This window comes from Salmo salar, chromosome ssa06 (genome assembly GCF_905237065.1).
Source record: "Salmo salar chromosome ssa06, Ssal_v3.1, whole genome shotgun sequence".
Classification (NCBI taxonomy): Eukaryota; Metazoa; Chordata; class Actinopteri; order Salmoniformes; family Salmonidae; genus Salmo; species Salmo salar.
The window spans coordinates 7,395,001-7,417,500 of NC_059447.1; the positions used below are offsets into that span (position 1 = coordinate 7,395,001).

General features: G+C 43.1%; 1 pseudogene; it reads left to right on the plus strand.

The window, feature by feature from the left end:
- The window catches only part of LOC106594842 (RNA binding protein fox-1 homolog 1-like), a 695,930-nt pseudogene that overhangs the window by 611,777 nt on the left and 61,653 nt on the right, over positions 1–22,500 (plus strand).

Sequence of the window (22,500 nt, forward strand, 5' to 3'; positions counted from 1 at the left end):
AGTAGAGGACTGGGTCTGTCTCTATAGGATATATAGACAGTAGAGGACTGGGTCTGTCTCTATAGGATATATAGACTGTAGAGGACTGGGTCTGTCTCTATAGGATATATAGACAGTAGAGGACTGGGTCTGTCTCTATAGGATATATAGACAGTAGAGGACTGGGTCTGTCTCTATAGGATATATAGACAGTAGAGGACTGGGTCTGTCTCTATAGGATATATAGACAGTAGAGGACTGGTTCTGTCTCTATAGGATATATAGAGAGTAGAGGACTGGGTCTGTCGCTATAGGATATATAGACAGTAGGGGACTGGGTCTGTCTCTGTAGGATATATAGACAGTAGAGGACTGGGTCTGTCTCTAAAGGATATTTAGACAGTAGAGGACTTGGTCTGTCTCTATAGGATATATAGACAGTAGGGGACTGGGTATGTCTCTATAGGATATATAGACAGTAGAGGACTGGTTCTGTCTCTATAGGATAAATAGACAGTAGAGGACTGGGTCTGTCTCTATAGGATATATAGACAGTAGAGGACTGGGTCTGTCTCTATAGGAAATATAGACAGTAGAGGACTGGTTCTGTCTCTATAGGATATATAGACAGTAGAGGACTGGGTCTGTCTCTATAGGATATATAGACAGTAGAGGACTGGGTCTGTCTCTATAGGATATATAGACAGTAGAGGACTGGGTCTGTCTCTATAGGATATATAGACAGTAGAGGACTGGGTCTGTCTCTATAGGATATATAGACTGTAGAGGACTGGGTCTGTTTCTATAGGATATATAGACAGTAGAGGACTGGGTCTTTCTCTATCAGATGTCTCTATAGGATATATAGACAGTAGGGGACTGGGTCTGTCTCTATAGGATATATAGACAGTAGAGGACTGGGTCTTTCTCTATCAGATGTCTCTATAGGATATATAGACAGTAGGGGGACTGGGTCTGTCTCTATAGGATATATAGACAGTAGAGGACTGGGTCTGTCTCTATAGGATATATAGACAGTAGAGGACTGGTTCTGTCTCTATAGGATATATAGACAGTAGAGGACTGGGTCTGTCTCTATAGGATATATAGACAGTAGAGGACTGGGTCTGTCTCTATAGGATATATAGACAGTAGAGGACTGGGTCTGTCTCTATAGGATATATAGACAGTAGAGGACTGGGTCTGTCTCTATAGGATATATAGACAGTAGAGGACTGGGTCTGTCTCTATAGGATATATAGACAGTAGAGGACTGGGTCTGTCTCTATAGGATATATAGACAGTAGAGGACTGGGTCTGTCTCTATAGGATATATAGACAGTAGAGGACTGGGTCTGTCTCTATAGGATATATAGACAGTAGAGGACTGGGTCTGTCTCTATAGGATATATAGACAGTAGAGGACTGGGTCTGTCTCTATAGGATATATAGACGGTAGAGGACTGGGTCTGTCTCTATCAGATGTCTCTATAGGATATATAGACAGTAGAGGACTGGGTCTGTCTCTATAGGATATATAGACAGTAGAGGACTGGGTCTGTTTTTATAGGATATATAGACAGTAGAGGACTGGGTCTGTCTCTATAGGATATATAGACTGTAGAGGACTGGGTCTGTTTCTATAGGATATATAGACAGTAGAGGACTGGGTCTGTCTCTATAGGATATATAGACAGTAGAGGACTGGATCTGTCTCTATAGGATATATAGACAGTAGAGGACTGGGTCTGTCTCTATAGGATATATAGACAGTAGAGGACTGGTTCTGTCTCTATAGGATATATAGACAGTAGAGGACTGGGTCTGTCGCTATAGGATATATAGACAGTAGGGGACTGGGTCTGTCTCTGTATGATATATAGACAGTAGAGGACTGGGTCTGTCTCTAAAGGATATATAGACAGTAGAGGACTGGGTCTGTCTCTATAGGATATATAGACAGTAGAGGACTGGGTCTGTCTCTATAGGATATATAGACAGTAGAGGACTGGGTCTGTCTCTATAGGATATATAGACAGTAGAGGACTGGGTCTGTTTTTATAGGATATATAGACAGTAGAGGACTGGGTCTGTCTCTATAGGATATATAGACAGTAGAGGACTGGGTCTGTCTCTATAGGATATATAGACAGTAGAGGACTGGGTCTGTCTCTATAGGATATATAGACAGTAGAGGACTGGGTCTGTCTCTATAGGATATATAGACAGTAGAGAACTGGGTCTGTCTCTATAGGAAATATAGACAGTAGAGGACTGGTTCTGTCTCTATAGGATATATAGACAGTAGAGGACTGGGTCTGTCTCTATAGGATATATAGACAGTAGAGGACTGGGTCTGTCTCTATAGGATATATAGACAGTAGAGGACTGGGTCTGTCTCTATAGGATATATAGACAGTAGAGGACTGGGTCTGTCTCTATAGGATATATAGACAGTAGAGGACTGGGTCTGTCTCTATAGGAAATATAGACAGTAGAGGACTGGTTCTGTCTCTATAGGATATATAGACAGTAGAGGACTGGGTCTGTCTCTATAGGATATATAGACAGTAGAGGACTGGGTCTGTCTCTATAGGATATATAGACAGTAGAGGACTGGGTCTGTCTCTATAGGAAATATAGACAGTAGAGGACTGGTTCTGTCTCTATAGGATATATAGACAGTAGAGGACTGGGTCTGTCTCTATAGGATATATAGACAGTAGAGGACTGGGTCTGTCTCTATAGGATATATAGACAGTAGAGGACTGGGTCTGTCTCTATCAGATGTCTCTATAGGATATATAGACAGTAGGGGACTGGGTCTGTCTCTATAGGATATATAGACTGTAGAGGACTGGGTCTGTTTCTATAGGATATATAGACAGTAGAGGACTGGGTCTGTCTCTATAGGATATATAGACAGTAGAGGACTGGTTCTGTCTCTATAGGATATATAGACAGTAGAGGACTGGGTCTGTCTCTATAGGATATATAGACAGTAGAGCACTGGGTCTGTCGCTATAGGATATATAGACAGTAGAGGACTGGGTCTGTTTCTATAGGATATATAGACAGTAGAGGACTGGGTCTGTCTCTATAGGATATATAGACAGTAGAGGACTGGGTCTGTCTCTATAGAATATATAGACAGTAGAGGACTGGGTCTGTCTCTATAGGATATATAGACAGTAGAGGACTGGGTCTGTCTCTATAGGATATATAGACAGTAGAGGACTGGGTCTGTCTCTATCAGATGTCTCTATAGGATACGTAGACAGTAGACGACTGGGTATGTCTCTATAGGATATATAGACAGTAGAGGACTGGGTCTGTCTCTATAGGATAAATAGACAGTAGAGAACTGGTTCTGTCTCTATAGGATATATAGACAGTAGAGGACTGGGTCTGTCTCTATAGGATATATAGACAGTAGAGGACTGGGTCTGTCTCTATAGGATATATAGACAGTAGAGGACTGGGTCTGTCTCTATAGGATATATAGACAGTAGAGGACTGGGTCTGTCTCTATAGGATATATAGACAGTAGAGGACTGGGTCTGTCTCTATAGGATATATAGACAGTAAAGGACTGGTTCTGTCTCTATAGGATATATAGACGGTAGAGGACTGGGTATGTCTCTATAGGATATATAGACAGTAGAGGACTGGGTCTGTCTCTATAGGATATATAGACAGTAGAGGACTGGGTCTGTCTCTATAGGATATATAGACAGTAGAGGACTGGGTCTATCTCTATAGGATATATAGACAGTAGAGGACTGGGTCTATCTCTATAGGATATATAGACGGTAAAGGACTGGGTATGTCTCTATAGGATATATAGACAGTAGAGGACTGGGTCTGTCTCTATAGGATATATAGACGGTAGAGGACTGGGTATGTCTCTATAGGATATATAGACAGTAGAGGACTGGTTCTGTCTCTATAGGATATATAGACGGTAGAGGACTGGGTCTGTCTCTATCAGATGTCTCTATAGGATATATAGACAGTAGAGGACTGGGTCTGTCTCTATAGGATATATAGACAGTAGAGGACTGGGTCTGTTTTTATAGGATATATAGACAGTAGAGGACTGGGTCTGTCTCTATAGGATATATAGACTGTAGAGGACTGGGTCTGTTTCTATAGGATATATAGACAGTAGAGGACTGGGTCTGTCTCTATAGGATATATAGACAGTAGAGGACTGGGTCTGTCTCTATAGGATATATAGACAGTAGAGGAATCGGTCTGTCTCTATAGGATATATAGACAGTAGAGGACTGGGTCTGTCTCTATAGGATATATAGACAGTAGAGGACTGGTTCTGTCTCTATAGGATATATAGACAGTAGAGGACTGGGTCTGTCGCTATAGGATATATAGACAGTAGGGGACTGGGTCTGTCTGTAGGATATATAGACAGTAGAGGACTGGGTCTGTCTCTAAAGGATATTTAGACAGTAGAGGACTTGGTCTGTCTCTATAGGATATATAGACAGTAGAGGACTGGGTCTGTCTCTATAGGATATATAGACAGTAGAGGACTGGGTCTGTCTCTATAGGATATATAGACAGTAGAGGACTGGGTCTGTCTCTATAGGATATATAGACAGTAGAGGACTGGTTCTGTCTCTATAGGATATATAGACGGTAGAGGACTGGGTATGTCTCTATAGGATATATAGACAGTAGAGGACTGGGTCTGTCTCTATAGGATATATAGACAGTAGAGGACTGGGTCTGTCTCTATAGGATATATAGACAGTAGAGGACTGGGTCTATCTCTATAGGATATATAGACAGTAGAGGACTGGGTCTATCTCTATAGGATATATAGACGGTAAAGGACTGGGTATGTCTCTATAGGATATATAGACAGTAGAGGACTGGGTCTGTCTCTATAGGATATATAGACGGTAGAGGACTGGGTATGTCTCTATAGGATATATAGACAGTAGAGGACTGGTTCTGTCTCTATAGGATATATAGACAGTAGAGGACTGGGTCTGTCTCTATAGGATATATAGACAGTAGAGGACTGGGTCTGTCTCTATAGGATATATAGACAGTAGAGGACTGGGTCTGTCTCTATAGGATATATAGACAGTAGAGGACTGGGTCTGTCTCTATAGGATATATAGACGGTAAAGGACTGGGTATGTCTCTATAGGATATATAGACAGTAGAGGACTGGGTCTGTCTCTATAGGATATATAGACGGTAGAAGACTGGGTATGTCTCTATAGGATATATAGACAGTAGAGGACTGGTTCTGTCTCTATAGGATATATAGACAGTAGAGGACTGGTTCTGTCTCTATAGGATATATAGACAGTAGAGGACTGGGTCTGTCTCTATAGGATATATAGACAGTAGAGGACTGGGTCTGTTTCTATAGGATATATAGACAGTAGAGGACTGGGTCTGTCTCTATAGGATATATAGACAGTAGAGGACTGGGTCTGTCTCTATAGGATATATAGACGGTAGAGGACTGGGTCTGTTTTTATAGGATATATAGACAGTAGAGGACTGGGTCTGTCTCTATCAGATGTCTCTATAGGATATATAGACAGTAGAGGACTGGGTCTGTCTCTATAGGATATATAGACAGTAGAGGACTGGGTCTGTTTTTATAGGATATATAGACAGTAGAGGACTGGGTCTGTCTCTATAGGATATATAGACAGTAGAGGACTGGTTCTGTCTCTGTAGGATATATAGACAGTAGAGGACTGGGTCTGTCTCTATAGGATATATAGACTGTAGAGGACTGGGTCTGTTTCTATAGGATATATAGACAGTAGAGGACTGGGTCTTTCTCTATCAGATGTCTCTATAGGATATATAGACAGTAGGGGACTGGGTCTGTCTCTATAGGATATATAGACAGTAGAGGACTGGGTCTTTCTCTATCAGATGTCTCTATAGGATATATAGACAGTAGGGGACTGGGTCTGTCTCTATAGGATATATAGACAGTAGAGGACTGGGTCTGTCTCTATAGGATATATAGACAGTAGAGGACTGGTTCTGTCTCTATAGGATATATAGACAGTAGAGGACTGGGTCTGTCTCTATAGGATATATAGACAGTAGAGGACTGGGTCTGTCTCTATAGGATATATAGACAGTAGAGGACTGGGTCTGTCTCTATAGGATATATAGACAGTAGAGGACTGGGTCTGTCTCTATAGGATATATAGACAGTAGAGGACTGGTTCTGTCTCTATAGGATATATAGACAGTAGAGGACTGGGTCTGGTCTCTATCAGATGTCTCTATAGGATATATAGACAGTAGAGGACTGGGTCTGTCTCTATAGGATATATAGACAGTAGAGGACTGGTTCTGTCTCTATAGGATATATAGACAGTAGAGGACTGGGTCTGTCTCTATCAGATGTCTCTATAGGATATATAGACAGTAGAGGACTGGGTCTGTCTCTATAGGATATATAGACAGTAGAGGACTGGGTCTGTCTCTATAGGATATATAGACAGTAGAGGACTGGGTCTGGTCTCTATCAGATGTCTCTATAGGATATATAGACAGTAGAGGACTGGGTCTGTCTCTATAGGATATATAGACAGTAGAGGACTGGGTCTGTCTCTATAGGATATATAGACAGTAGAGGACTGGGTCTGTCTCTATAGAATATATAGACAGTAGAGGACTGGGTCTGTCTCTATAGGATATATAGACAGTAGAGGACTGGGTCTGTCTCTATAGGATATATAGACAGTAGAGCACTGGGTCTGTCTCTATAGGATATATAGACAGTAGAGGACTGGGTCTGTCTCTATCAGATGTCTCTATAGGATACGTAGACAGTAGACGACTGGGTCTGTCTCTATAGGATATATAGACAGTAGAGGACTGGGTCTGTCTCTATAGGATAAATAGACACTAGGGGACTGGGTATGTCTCTATAGGATATATAGACAGTAGAGGACTGGGTCTGTCTCTATAGGATATATAGAGAGTAGAGGACTGGGTCTGTCTCTATAGGATATATAGACAGTAGAGCACTGGGTCTGTCACTATAGGATATATAGACAGTAGAGGACTGGGTCTGTCTCTATAGGATATATAGACAGTAGAGGACTGGGTCTGTCTCTATAGGATATATAGACAGTAGAGGACTGGGTCTATCTCTATAGGATATATAGACAGTAGAGGACTGGGTCTGTTTCTATCAGATGTCTCTTTAGGATATATAGACAGTAGAGGACTGGGTCTGTCTCTATAGGATATATAGACGGTAGAGGACTGGGTCTGTCTCTATAGGATATATAGACAGTAAAGGACTGGTTCTGTCTCTATAGGATATATAGACGGTAAAGGACTGGGTATGTTTCTATAGGATATATAGACAGTAGAGGACTGGGTCTGTCTCTATAGGATATATAGACGGTAAAGGACTGGGTATGTCTCTATAGGATATATAGACAGTAGAGGACTGGGTCTGTCTCTATAGGATATATAGACGGTAGAGGACTGGGTATGTCTCTATAGGATATATAGACAGTAGAGGACTGGGTCTGTCTCTATAGGATATATAGACAGTAGGGGACTGGTTCTGTCTCTATAGGATATATAGACAGTAGAGGACTGGGTCTGTCTCTATAGGATATATAGACAGTAGAGGACTGGGTCTGTCTCTATAGGATATATAGACAGTAGGGGACTGGGTATGTCTCTATAGGATATATAGACAGTAGAGAACTGGGTCTGTCTCTATAGGATATATAGACAGTAGAGGACTGGGTCTATCTCTATAGGATATATAGACAGTAGAGGACTGGGTCTGTCTCTATAGGATATATAGACAGTAGAGCACTGGGTCTGTCGCTATAGGATATATAGACAGTAGAGGACTGGGTCTGTCGCTATAGGATATATAGACAGTAGAGGACTGGGTCTGTCTCTATAGGATATATAGACAGTAGAGGACTGGGTCTGTCTCTATAGGATATATAGACGGTAGAGGACTGGGTATGTCTCTATAGGATATATAGACAGTAGAGGACTGGGTCTGTCTCTATAGGATATATAGACAGTAAAGGACTGGTTCTGTCTCTATAGGATATATAGACGGTAGAGGACTGGGTATGTCTCTATAGGATATATAGACAGTAGAGGACTGGGTCTGTCTCTATAGGATATATAGACAGTAGAGGACTGGGTCTATCTCTATAGGATATATAGACAGTAGAGGACTGGGTCTGTCTCTATAGGATATATAGACAGTAGAGGACTGGGTCTGTCTCTATCAGATGTCTCTATAGGATATATAGACAGTAGAGCCCTGGGTCTGGTATAAAGGCAGCGCTGTCTCGGATCAGCTTTCTCAATTCAAGTCTTACCTTAACATTATCATTGTTCAAGTCTTACCTTAACATTATCATTGTTCAAGTCTTACCTTAACATTATCATTGTTCAAGTCTTACCTTAACATTATCATTGTTCCAGTCTTACCTTAACATTATCATTGTTCTAGTCTTACCTTAACATTATCATTGTTCTACAATTCTGACGTCGGATCAGTTTCTAGAGATATATAATCACCTAATGGCTGGAGATATTTAGGTGGTTTCGTTTTCTGCTTTCCCAATGATAACGCTCTCCATCACTGGTTTGTTTATCACTTCACTGTGCACATGTTGTTACAGCCTGTAATTAGCAAAATGGAAGTCAAATTAATAAACATGACATTTATTTCCAGTTTTAATCAGTGCTTGACTTGGACTGAAATAGGTGTCGGTACTCATTTTGAGTGCCGATACTGTTTATGTTTAGGTGCAGGAGCTCCACAATACTGTTTTAGATAATATTCTATAAGAGGAACAGGAGCTCCACAATACTGTTTTAGATAATATTCTATAAGAGGAACAGGAGCTCCACAATACTGTTTTAGATAATATTCTATAAGAGGAACAGGAGCTCCACAATACTGTTTTAGATAATATTCTATAAGAGGAACAGGAGCTCCACAATACTGTTTTAGATAATATTCTATAAGAGGAACAGGAGCTCCACAATACTGTTTTAGATAATATTCTGCAAGAGGAACAAGAGCTGAAGCAGTAGTAAATCTGAGGTGTCGGTACTCAGCTCCTAAGAGCTACTGCCGAAGTCAGGTAGTGAAATTATTGAATGATATAGTCCTATGTAGCCTATACTGTGGGCTATTTATCTTTAAATGCAGTCATCTGGGTTTTCTTATTGAAGCTTTTTATCCTTCGCTTGTTTGTAACTATTGCAAAGATATTGTCAACTTTGCATTTGTAGTCAACTTCCTTGTGACTTTATCGCTGGTCACACAGAAACAAACGTCTTGATTCTATGTTCAGCGGAGATCTTCTGTGTATAACGTGACGCGGTAAACTCTTTGAAAAAAGGGTTCCAAAAGGGTTCTTCGGCTGTCCCCAGAGGAGAACCTTTTTTGGTTCCAACCTTTTTTGGTTCCTCGTAGAACCCTTTTTGATTCCAGGTAGTACACTTTTTCGGTTTAATTTAGAAGCATCTGTAGTAAGGGTTCTATCTTGAACCAAAAGAGTTCTACCTGGAACCAAAAGGGTTCTACATGGAACCAAAAGAGTGCTACCAGTAACCAAAAAGGGTTCTTCAAAAGGTTCTCCTATAGGGACAGCTGAAGAACCCTTTAAGGTTCTCGATATCACCTTTTTTTCTAAGTGTGTAGGAAAAAGACTTGGCTGTTCTATGAGTGGTCTGTGGCAGGCAGTAACGTTTTCTAGTTAAACTTTAGTAACAATAGTTTTGGGAAACAGCTTGGAGATTTAACACACTCCTATGAAGGTTTGAACGATGAACGTCTCCTTTTGGGCCTTAGTTAAATATAGTTCTCCATCCACTATAGAAGGTGTATATAACAAGACTACATGAAAAGCCATAACTCCATCTTAACATCTGTTAGCTCCGTCCACTATTCACTCTTAAAGTGGCAATCAGCAGTTAAAACATTAACAAAACGTACCCCCCCCAACACTGTTTCCGTAAAAAATGGTGGGATTGGGGCTGGAGAAATGTAACCACTCTCAAATTCATAGACAGAGCTATGGATGCATATATCAAACATTAGTTTTAACAATGTTTTTAGGCTATACATTTTAGTATTGTCTGTCTGTCTGTCTGTCTGTCTGTCTGTCTGTCTGTCTGTCTGTCTGTCTGTCTGTCTGTCTGTCTGTCTGTCTGTCTGTCTGTCTGTCTGTCTGTCTGTCTGTCTGTCTGTCTGTCTGTCTGTCTGTCTGTCTGTCTATTGTTATTTTAGTATAGATCAGCTGTTCACCTCTAGTGTCATTCTAGTATAGATCAGCTGTTCACCTCTAGTGTCATTCTAGTATAGATCAGCTGTTCACCTCTAGTGTCATTCTAGTATAGATCAGCTGTTCACCTCTAGTGTCATTCTAGTATAGATCAGCTGTTCACCTCTAGTGTCATTCTAGTATAGATCAGCTGTTCTCCTCTAGTGTCATTCTAGTATTGATCAGCTGTTCACCTCTAGTGTCATTCTGGTATAGATCAGCTGTTCACCTCTAGTGTCATTCTAGTATAGATCAGCTGTTCTCCTCTAGTGTCATTCTAGTATAGATCAGCTGTTCACCTCTAGTGTCATTCTAGTATAGATCAGCTGTTCACCTCTAGTGTCATTCTAGTATAGATCAGCTGTTCACCTCTAGTGTCATTCTAGTATAGATCAGCTGTTCACCTCTAGTGTCATTCTAGTATAGATCAGCTGTTCTCCTCTAGTGTCATTCTAGTATTGATCAGCTGTTCACCTCTAGTGTCATTCTGGTATAGATCAGCTGTTCACCTCTAGTGTCATTCTAGTATAGATCAGCTGTTCTCCTCTAGTGTCATTCTAGTATAGATCAGCTGTTCTCCTCTAGTGTCATTCTAGTATAGACCAGATGTTCACCTCTAGTGTCATTCTAGTATAGATCAGCTGTTCACCTCTAGTGTCATTCTAGTATAGATCAGCTGTTCACCTCTAGTGTCATTCTAGTATAGATCAGCTGTTCTCCTCTAGTGTCATTCTAGTATAGACCAGATGTTCACCTCTAGTGTTATTTTACTATAGATCAGCTGTTCACCTCTAGTGTTATTCTAGTATAGATCAGCTGTTCTAGTATGACACTAGAGGTCAACATGTGTTTCTATGTTTAGTTTTTTTTGTGTGTATAATTCTGTCTCCCTCCCTCCCCTTTCTCTTCCCTCCCCTCATTCCCTTCCCTCCCCTCTTCCTCCCTCCCTCTCTCCCTCCCCTCTCTCTTCCCTCACCTCTCTCTTCCCTCCCCTCCCTCCCCTTTCCCTCCTCCCTCCCTCCCCTCTCCCTCCTCCCTCCCTCCCTCTCTCCCTCCCCTCTCCCTCCCCCTCTCCCTCCCTCTCTCCCTCCCCTCTCCCTCCCTCCCTCCCTCCCTCCCTCCCCTCTCCCTCCCTCCCCTTTCCCTCCTCCCTCCCTCCCCTCTCCCTCCTCCCTCCCTCCCTCCCTCCCTCCCTCCCCCCCAGCAAACAGAGGAGGAGTCTCAGACAGACAGTCAGCAGCAGAGCCTGTCGTCTGACAGTTCTAACAGTAAGACTCAACCCAAGCGACTCCATGTCTCCAACATACCCTTCAGATTCAGGGACCCAGACCTCAGGCAAATGTTTGGCGTGAGTATTACACTACAATTACTTATTTTATCCCCCATAAGTGAATCATTTCCAAATGTAAAATGCTACTACATATGCTGTAGTACTGAAAAATCATCCATTAAAGAATGTCATTGACTCTGGCTTTGTTTCTGTCTTTCCTTCCAGCAATTTGGTAAAATCTTAGACGTTGAAATAATTTTTAACGAGCGGGGCTCTAAGGTAGGTGATGCGTTGTGTTTCTCTTCTGCATTGTAGTTGTTAGAGGAAGCTAGAGGTTAGAGAAGTGTTAGAGGAAGCTAGATGTTAGAGATGTATGTTAGAGGAAGCTAGAGGTTAGAGATGTGTTTTAGAGGAAGCTAGAGGTTAGAGATGTGTGTTAGAGGAGCTAGATGTTAGAGATGTGTTTTAGAGGAAGCTAGAGGTTAGAGGAGTGTTTTAGAGGAAGCTAGAGGTTAGAGTTGTGTTTTAGAGGAAGCTAGAGGTTAGAGATGTGTTTTAGAGGAAGCTAGAGGTTAGAGTTGTGTTTTAGAGGAAGCTAGAGGTTAGAGTTGTGTTTTAGAGGAAGCTAGAGGTTAGAGATGTGTTTTAGAGGAAGCTAGAGGTTAGAGATGTGTTTTAGAGGAAGCTAGAGATTAGCGATGTGTTTAAGAGGAAGCTAGAGGTTAGAGGTGTGTGTTAGAGGAAGCTAGAGGTTAGAGGAGTGTTTTAGAGGAAGCTAGAGGTTAGAGATGTGTTTTAGAGGAAGCTAGCTATTAGAGATGTGTGTTAGAGGAAGCTAGAGGTTAAAGATGTATGTTAGAGGAAGCTAGAGGTTAGAGATGTGTGAGAGAAAGCTAGAGGTTAGAGATGTGTGTTAGAGAAAGCTAGAGGTTAGAGGTGTGTGTTAGAGGAAGCTAGAGGTTAGAGGTGTGTTTTAGAGGAAGCTGGAGATTAGAGATGTGTTTTAGAGGAAGCTAGAGGTTAGAGATGTGTTTTAGAGGAAGCTAGAGGTTAGCGATGTGTTAGAGGAAGCTAGAGGTTAGAGTTGTGTTTTAGAGGAAGCTAGAGGTTAGAGGTGTGTTTTAGAGGAAGCTAGAGGTTAGAGATGTGTTTTAGAGGAAGCTAGAGGTTAGAGTTGTGTTTTAGAGGAAGCTAGAGGTTAGAGTTGTGTTTTAGAGGAAGCTAGAGGTTAGAGATGTGTTTTAGAGGAAGCTAGAGGTTAGAGATGTGTGGTAGAGGAAGCTAGAGGTTAGAGTGTTTTAGAGGAAGCTAGAGGTTAGAGATGTGTTTTAGAGGAAGCTAGCGATTAGAGATGTGTGTTAGAGGAAGCTAGAGGTTAAAGATGTATGTTAGAGGAAGCTAGAGGTTAGAGATGTGTTAGAGAAAGCTAGAGGTTAGAGATGTGTGTTAGAGAAAGCTAGAGGTTAGAGGTGTGTGTTAGAGGAAGCTAGAGGTTAGAGGTGTGTTTTAGAAGAAGCTAGAGGTTAGAGATGTGTTTTAGAGGAAGCTGGAGATTAGAGATGTGTTTTAGAGGAAGCTCAAGGTTAGAGATGTGTTTTAGAGGAAGCTTGAGGTTAGAGATGTGTTAGAGGAAGCTAGAGATTAGAGGTGTGTTTTAGAGGAAACTAGGGGTTAGCGGTGTGTTTTAGAGGAAGCTAGAGGTTAGAGGTGTGTTTTAGAGGAAGCTAGAGGTTAGATATGTGTTTTAGAGGAAGCCAGAGGTTAGAGATGTGTTAGAGGAAGCTAGATGTTAGAGATGTGTTAGAGGAAGCTAGAGGTTAGAGGTGTGTTTTAGAGGAAGCTAGAGGTTAGATATGTGTTTTAGAGGAAGCTAGAGGTTAGAGATGTGTGTTAGAGGAAGCTAGATGTTAGAGATGTGTGTTAGAGGAAGCCAGAGGTTAGAGATGTGTTAGAGGAAGCTAGAGGTTAGAGATGTGTTAGAGGAAGCGAGAGGTTAGAGATGTGTGTTAGAGGAAGCGAGAGGTTAGAGATGTGTGTTAGAGGAAGCTAGAGGTTAGAGATGTGTGTTAGAGGAAGCTAGAGGTTAGAGATGTGTGTTAGAGGATAGAAGATATGAAAACGTTTTGAAGCAGAGGGGGTTCCTGCCTAAAGCGGGCCTATAATAGTGTGCTTAATCTTTTTACATTTCAAAATGTTTTTCTCCTTTTATTCTACTGAACATCAGCCCAGGCTGTTTCTGTAATGACTGGAGGACTTTGAGTAATGACAGTAATAATATGAATAATGATTATAATGATAATAACATGAATAACATGCATGTTGTTCTCTCCCTCTCCATCCTGCATGCAGGGTTTTGGGTTCGTAACTTTCGAGCATAGTGCGGACGCTGACAGGGCGCGAGAAAAATTACACGGCACGGTCGTAGAAGGCCGTAAAATAGAGGTGCATGTTACAAATACTTCCTCCATTTCCTCCTCCTCTTCCTCCTTTACCTCCTCCTCTTCCTCTTTGTCAGTGTGTGTGTGAATGTGTGTGTGCATAAAGTCTGCTTCACTCCCCCATTCCACCCTGTCCCACACGTCACCTGTCTCTCCACCTGCGTCATCACCTCCCTCCCTGAACTCTCTTCATACAGCCCCCATTTTGATTTATTGTCAGGTTTATTGTTCATACCCATTAATACGTCTACAAGTTTACTGTTGTATATTTCCCAGGATTTGCTTAATTTTGTTATGACCTGATTTATTTTCAAAAGAGCTCATTTGTTACCTTCAGTTGAAGTTTGTTGTGAAGTACATACAGTTCAAGTCGGAAGTTTACATACACTTAGGTTGGAGTCATGAAAACTAGTTTTTCAACCACTCCACAAATTTCTTGTTAACAAACTATAGTTTTGGCAAGTTGGTTAGGACATCTACTGTGTGCATGACACAAGTAATTGTTCCAACAACTGTTTACAGACAGATTATTTCACTTATAATTCACTGTATCACAATTCCAGTGGGTCAGAAGTTTACATACATTAAGTTGACTGTGCCTTTAAACAGCTTGGAAAATTCCAAAACATTGTGTCATGGCTTTAGAAGCTTCTGATAGGCTAATTGACATAATTGGAGTCAATTGTAGGTGTACCTGTGGATGTATTTCAAGGCCTACCATCAAACTCAGTGCCTCTTTGCTTGACATCATGGGAAACTCAAAAGAAATCAGCCAACACCCCAGAAAAAAAATTGTCGACCTCCACAAGTCTGCTTCATCCTTGGGAGCAATTTCCAAATGCCTGAAGGTACCATGTTCATCTGTACAAACAATAGTACGCAATTATAAACACCATGTGACCACGCAGCCATTATACTGCGTTCTGTCTCCTAAAGATGAACGTACTTTGGTGCGAAAAGTGCAAATCAATCCCAGAACAACAGCAAAGGACCTAGTGAAGATGCTGGAGGAAACAGGTACAAAAGTATCTATATCCACAGCAAAACGAGTCCTATATTGACATAACCTGAAAGGCCGCTCAGCAAGGAAGAAGCCACTGTTCCAAAACCACCATAAAAAAGCCAGATTACAGTTTGCAACTGCACATGGGGACAAAGATCATACTTTTTGGTGAAATGTCCTCCGGTCTGATGAAACAAAAATAGAACTGTTTGGCCATAATGACCATCATTATGTTTGGAGGAAAAAGGGGGATGCTTGCAAGTCGAAGAACACCATCCCAACCATGAAGCACGGGGGTGGCAGCATCACGGGGGTGCTTTGCTGCAGGAGGAACTGGTGCACTTCAGAAAATAGATGGCATCATGAGGATGGAAAATTATGTGGATATATTGAATCAACATCTCAGTCAAGAAGTTAAAGCTTGGTCGCAAATGGGTCTTCCAATTGGACAAATGACCCCAAGCATACTTCCAAAGTTGTGGCAAAATGGCTTAAGGACAACAAAGTCAAGGTATTGGAGTGGCCATCACAAAGCCCTGACCTCAATCCTATAGAAAATGTGTAGGCAGAACTGAAAAAGCGTGTGTGAGCAAGGAGGCCTACAAACCTGAGTCAGTTACACCAGCTCTGTCAGGAGGAATGGGCCAAAATTCACCCAACTTATTGTGGGAAGCTGAACCTGAAATGTTTGACTCAAGTTCAACAATTTAAAGGCAATGCTACCAAATACTAATTGAGTGTATGTAAACTTCTGATCCACTGGGAATGTGATGAAAGAAATAAAAGCTTAAGTAAATCATTCTCTCTACTATTATTCTGACATTTCACATTCTTAAAATAAAGTGGTGATCCTAACTGACCTAAAACAGGGAATTTTTACTAGGATTAAATGTCAGGAATTGTGAAAAACTGAGTTTAAATGTATTTGGCTAAGGTGTATGTAAACTTCCGACTTCAACTGTATTGTGTTGTGTCTTTCTGAAGTTAAAGGGTGCTTACAGCCAGTTCCTCAGAAAAGTCTGGAAGTAAACAAAGCAGTGAAGGATCATGGGTAGTGAGTGACCTCACTGCAGGGTTAGGGATATACGGTGGCCTGTAAGTTACAAACTACAGTCCCCTATAAACAGTGGAGAAAAAGTCAAATATATAAAAGCTAAAGAGAACAATGAATATTTGCCACTTGCATCTCATCCAACACTATTCTAGAAACATTGATTTGGTTTCCTTGGCAACTCACAAATACAATCCAAGAATAAAAATATGTTTTGGGAGCCACACAGAGAACTTTAGAGAACTCCAGGAGAGCTAAAAGAGAGAGAGTTTAGTGCATAGTGCAGGGTTTCCCTAACTCGGTCCTCAGGACACCAAGAGGTGCACAGTTTTGTTTTTTCACTAGCACAACACAGCTGATTCAAATAATCAACGCATCAACAAGCTTTTATCATTTGACTCAGCTGTTTAGCTGACCAAAACGTGAACCTGTTGGGGACCAGAGGACAGAGTTTGGCAAACGCTGGCATAGTGATTGCGGGTATGACTGCCATTGCTTTGGCCTCTTGAGTAAGGCATATTCCTCTCTCATCTCCCCCCTCCTCCATCTTCCCAATGGTAGCTCCACTCGTATACGCCCCCAACTCTGTTACCACGGTAACAAAACACAAACAAGTGGGCGGGGCCAAAAACTGGTCTGGGAATGGTAAGTGTGAAGCGAGCCATTCTGCAAATGTATTATTACTACCCTATTTCTCTCTATCTTTCTCTCTTTCTCTCTCTTTCTCTCTCTCTCTTTCTCTCTCTCACACACTCTATCTCGAACGCTCGCTACGCTCAAATTCACGTGACTTTCTTTTGGCTTGTGGTTGAGTTGGGTGTTTCTTGAAGCTGTGTTATGATTATATGTTTTCTCTTGCGTGTTACGGCGTGTTTTACCACTCAGTGTCTCAATCCAGCTGCTAGCGTGATGATGACTGATGATGCGTGATGCGTGACCCAATCTGATTGGTTGAGACATGCACTGACTCGTTGCACCTCTACTCTGGGACTGTGGAACCCGTTGATTGTGTTTTTGGACCACAATGCACCCTGTTTTTAATTTTCCCTTCTGTTAGCTGTGATTCAAGCTGGAATGACTTGATTGATTGACTGATTCATTGATTGGTTGATTTGATCAGTTTTTTATTTCTGTATTTATTTTTGTTTTGATTTGGTTGATGACTCTGATTGTTGTTGCGATGACGCTCCAGGCTTGGTGAGGTGGAGTGTGAATGCTAAATGTCGCTTTGTGTCTGTCTGATGGTTCTTCTTACTCTGGAAGATGACTGGATGTTGCAGAATGCTCCAAACATGTCTGTCCTCCTCCTCCTCCTCCTCCATGTTCTTTGTTAGTTGTTTCCCTCCTGATAGTTCTTCCCCCTCTCCACCGCATGCTCCTTCATATGACAACACAGCTGTTTGATTGTTTGTCCAGTGTTGTTTCTTTTACATTTAATTTCCTTTTGAAGATCATAACTGGATTACGCATGCTGGAAATCTTTTACAATATGAAAATATAATATTTTTTAATTTGCTTTGTATGAAGTCTTTACTACTTATGTATGACCTGTTTAAATACTGACATGGATGTTTGTCATGACAACTTAAAACGTTTTGGAACATATTGATGTACAAATTATGATATGGAAGCATGCTGCTTTATTGATCACAACATCCTGTTGGGTTTTAATATGTGGCTGACTGCTATTGGAAATGCACTGATACAAGCCTGTCTGTGATAGGTCAACAATGCAACAGCACGGGTAATGACCAATAAGAAGACAGTCAATCCTTATGCAAATGGTAAGACTCACTGGGCCTCTGTGGGAGGGGTTTAAGACTCACTAGGCCGCGGTGGGAGGGGTTTAAGACACACTGGGCCTCTGTGGGAGGGGTTTAAGACTCACTGGGTCTCTGTGGGAGGGGTTTAACACTCATCAGGCCTCTGGGAGGGGTTTAAGACTCACTGGGCCTCTGTGGGAGGTGGTTAAGACTCACTGGGCCTCTGTGAGAGGGGTTTAAGACTCACTGGGCCTCTGTGGGAGGGGTTTAAGACTCACTGGGCCTCTGTGGGAGGGGTTTAAGACTCACTGGGCCTCTGTGGGAGGGGGTTAAGACTCACTGGGCCTCTGTGGGAGGGGTTTAAGACTCACTGGGCCTCTGTGGGAGGGGGTTAAGACTCACTGGGCCTCTGTGGGAGGGGTTTAAGATTCACTGTGGGAGGGGTTTGAGACTCACCAGGCCTCTGTGGGAGGGGAGTAACTGCCATTTTGTGGGAGGGATTTAAGACTCACTGGGCTTCTGTGGGAGGGGTTTAAAACCACTTATATGTTATGTCTTTATCTTCTAGAAAATATTTTGATAAGAAAGATCACTTCTATCCTGCAACAGCTGCTCAATTTTATTTTTAATCTCTCTCGCTCCTTCTCTCTCTCTCTCTCTCTCTCTCTCTCTCTCTGTCTCTCTGTCGCTCTGTCTCTCTCTCTCTCTCCAGGGTGGAAGTTGAACCCAGTAGTCGGTGCAGTCTACAGTCCAGAGTTCTATGCAGGTAAGAGGACAGAAGCCTAGTCATTAACTGTGTTCCAAGTCTTTAGGTCTTAGACATCCACATCACATGATTCAGGGAACCACATCCACATCACATGATTCACTGAACCACATCCACATCACATGATTCAGGGAACCACATCCACATCACATGATTCAGCGAATCACATCCACATCACATGATTCACTGAACCACATCCACATCACATGATTCACTGAACCACATCCACATCACATGATTTAGTGAACCACATCACATGATTCAGCAGTACTCTGGGTGGTCAGGTCATTGGTGTAAATTATACACTGGGTAATCCTGAAAGCTGATTGGATAAAAAAAAATGCATTCCAGCCGGTGTCTACTCCACAAGTTACCATCGGCTAAATCTATGATGTTAAAATGTCTATTTACTCTGTTCCATCTGACTGCGCAATCCACTATCTCATCAGCCCAGCCAGGTAATTTATAAACTTGATCTCCACTATAAAAAGCATCTAGACAATATCTCACTTTTTTTTAAACTAACATTTAGTATTCAACAGCGGAGATTTATATCAACCTTGCTGTCTGTCTCTCTGACATTTGCAACATTGTTTCAATATTCAAATTTGATCTCCAGCTGTCCCATAGTAATGAGCGTGTCAGGATGAGACAGACGGGCAGGCAGCTTTTCTGGTTCATAGGCACATGATTACTGCATACAACAGCTGTAGGATCAGCAGAGGCATTCGGGGCAGTTAGAGGGACATAAATTAGGTTACTTACATAGTGTCTACCAATGCCCCTGGTATAATGATCATTTGCTGAAGCATTATGACAACTCAGTGACACAATGGTATCGATTAGCTGAGCTGGGCTCGGGTCATTGATAAGTCAGTGTCTCAAGGCAGCCTTATAGTGCTGTGAAAGGATCCAGGAACCCAAATGATTTTGGGTGGATCCCATCCTCCTTATAAAACGTGTTTTGTTTCCAAAAGGTATCAAAATTGTCAACAAAAGTTACATCCATTGAGCTGCAATAATCACGTAGCCAGTTGTGAAGAGAAAGAATCCTGCTAAAGCGTTCAATGCCACGATTCAGAGAGGGCACAGGGCCAGATATGATGTGTCTTTTATTAGTGTCTAGCAGAGAGTCAATCAGCTCTTTAAAATCCAGTTTCAACTGTTCAGAGCTGCCCTTCATAATGTCATTAAAACTCCCGATGTTGACTTTGAAATCGTAGGCACTGCGGCCGCAGACACAGGCCCCCCCAAGCGACGAAGGTGCAGGAAGATCAGGCTCCAAGACGGCAAAACTTTGTGCTGTTTGTATCCGCTCCGGGCCTCTCGTTGGGAGTATAGACTGCTTTGTGGGAGGCCGCTGTCTTCGGCTTCCATGGCTCGTGACTGTCATGACTTCCACCGAAGTCGGCTCCTCTCCTTGTTCGGGCGGCGTTCGGTGATCGACGTCACCGGCTTTCTATCCATCGCCGCTCCATTTCTCATATGTCCATTTGTTTTGTCTTGTTCCATACACACCTGGTTTTCATTCCATAATCACACTGCATATATTTAGTCCTCTGTTCCCCTCCATGTCTTTGTGTGTAATTGTTTATTGTTATGTGGGTTTTGTCAGGCGCCATACTTTTGTCAAGTTCTGTGTTTTATGGCACGTTTATGTTGTTTTGAGCTGTCATTTTGGACCGGAATTAAAGTGCGCCTGTTTACCACATTCTGATCTCCTGCACCTGACTTCGCCTCCCGTACACACCCCTGACAGTGACATGCAACCACCATTGAATGTCTTGCTCTTCTTGCTGTGCTCCTTTGACACCGCGTTCAGATGGGGGAGCTCCGAGCAACACCGGCCAGTCAGATAACGACAAACGACAAGTCGGAGATGCATCCAACAAGCGCAAATGCCCTCCAGCCACCGGCGTAGAAAATGTAAGCATTCCACTCTGCATTTTCACTAGTTTCTTACATAGGCTGGCGAGCTGCGTGATCAAGGAAGCCACCTCAAGCCCATAATCTTCGGCAAGTAAACATTTTGCTGCATTGGAGTGATCCGGTTTGTCCCGAAACAAAGCGTAGTAGATACAGCTCCTACACTAAGGCCAGACCAACTCAATTGGAGCTGTGCCCACCAAGGCCACACCTACCTGGGTTGAATGCCCACGAAGGCCAGACCAACCCAGGTTGAATGCTCACCAAGGCCACTCCACCCTGGGTTGAATGCCAACCAAGGTCATACCAAGCCAGGTTAACTGCCCACGAAGGCCAGAACTACCTGGGTTGAATGCCCACCAAGGCCACACCAACCTGGGTTGAATGCCCACCAAGGCCACACCAACCTGTTTTGAAATGCCCACCAAGGCCACACCAACCTGGGTTGAATGCCCATCAAGGCCACACCAACCTGGGTTGAAATGCCCACCAAGGCCACACCAACCTGGGTTGAAATGCCCACCAAGGCCACATCAACCTGGGTTGAAATGCCCACCAAGGCCACATCAACCTGAGTTGAAATGCCCACCAAGGCCACATCAACCTGGGTTGAAATGCCCACCAAGGCCACACCAACCTGGGTTGAATGCCCATCAAAGCCACACCAACATGGGTTGAATGCCCACCAAGGCCACACCAACCTGGGTTGAAATGCCCACCAAGGCCACACCAACCTGGGTTGAATGCCCACCAAGGCCACACCAACATGGGTTGAATGCCCACCAAGGCCACACCAACCTGGGTTGAAATGCCCACCAAGGCCACACCAACCTGGGTTGAAATGCCCACCAATGCCACACCAACATGGGTTGAAATGCCCACCAAGGCCACACCAACCTGGGTTGAAATGCCCACAAAGGCCACACCAACCTGGGTTGAATGACCACCAAGGCCACACCAACCTGGGTTGAAATGCCCACCAAGGCCACACCAACCTAGGTTGAAATGCCCACCAAGGCCACACCAACCTGGGTTGAAATGCCCACCAAGGCCACAACAACCTGGGTTGAAATGCCCACCAAGGCCACAACAACCTGGGTTGAATGCCCACCAAGGCCACACCAACCTGGGTTAATTGAAACAATGTTTTAGTGCAGTACAGAAGAATCAGAAGACAGTGGTAACAAATAGATATTTATAGATTAGAGGGGTAGAAGACTTCATGCCTACACACAGACTGTAACGCTTGTCATTTGTAGTTGAAGGAGAAGTGGACCAAAACGCAGCGTGGTAAGTGTTCATGATATTTATTTGCAAGAAACACGCAAACAAAATAACAAAAGGGAAAACCGAAAATGCACAGTTCCGTCAGGCACATAAGCTAAACAGGAAAATAACTACCCACAAAACACAGGTGGGAAAAGGCTGCCTAAGTATGATTCCCAATCAGAGACAACGATAGACAGCTGCCTCTGATTGGGAACCCTACTCAGTCACAACAAAGAAATATACAACATAGAATGCCCACCCCACATCACACCCTGACCTAACAAATAGAGGAATAAAACGTCTCTCTAAGGTCAGGGCGTGACAGTACCCCCCCCCCAAAACCTGAACATATAGGGGAGGGTCCGGGTGGGCATCTACCCTTGGTGGCGGCTCCGGCCCCACTCCGCCCGCTGATCCCTCCGCTTTTGTGTAACCGGACCATGGATCGTTGCCGGAGGAACCGGACCGTGGATCATCGCCGGAGGCTCTGAACTGGGAACCGCCACTGGAGACTCTGGACTGCAGACCGCCGCTGGAGACTCTGGACTGCAGACCGCCGCTGGAGACTCTGGACTGCAGACCGCCGCTGGAGACTCTGGACTGCAGACCGCCGCTGGAGACTCTGGACTGCAGCCCGCCGCTGGAGACTCTGGACTGCAGACCGCCGCTGGAGACTCTGGACTGCAGACCGCCGCTGG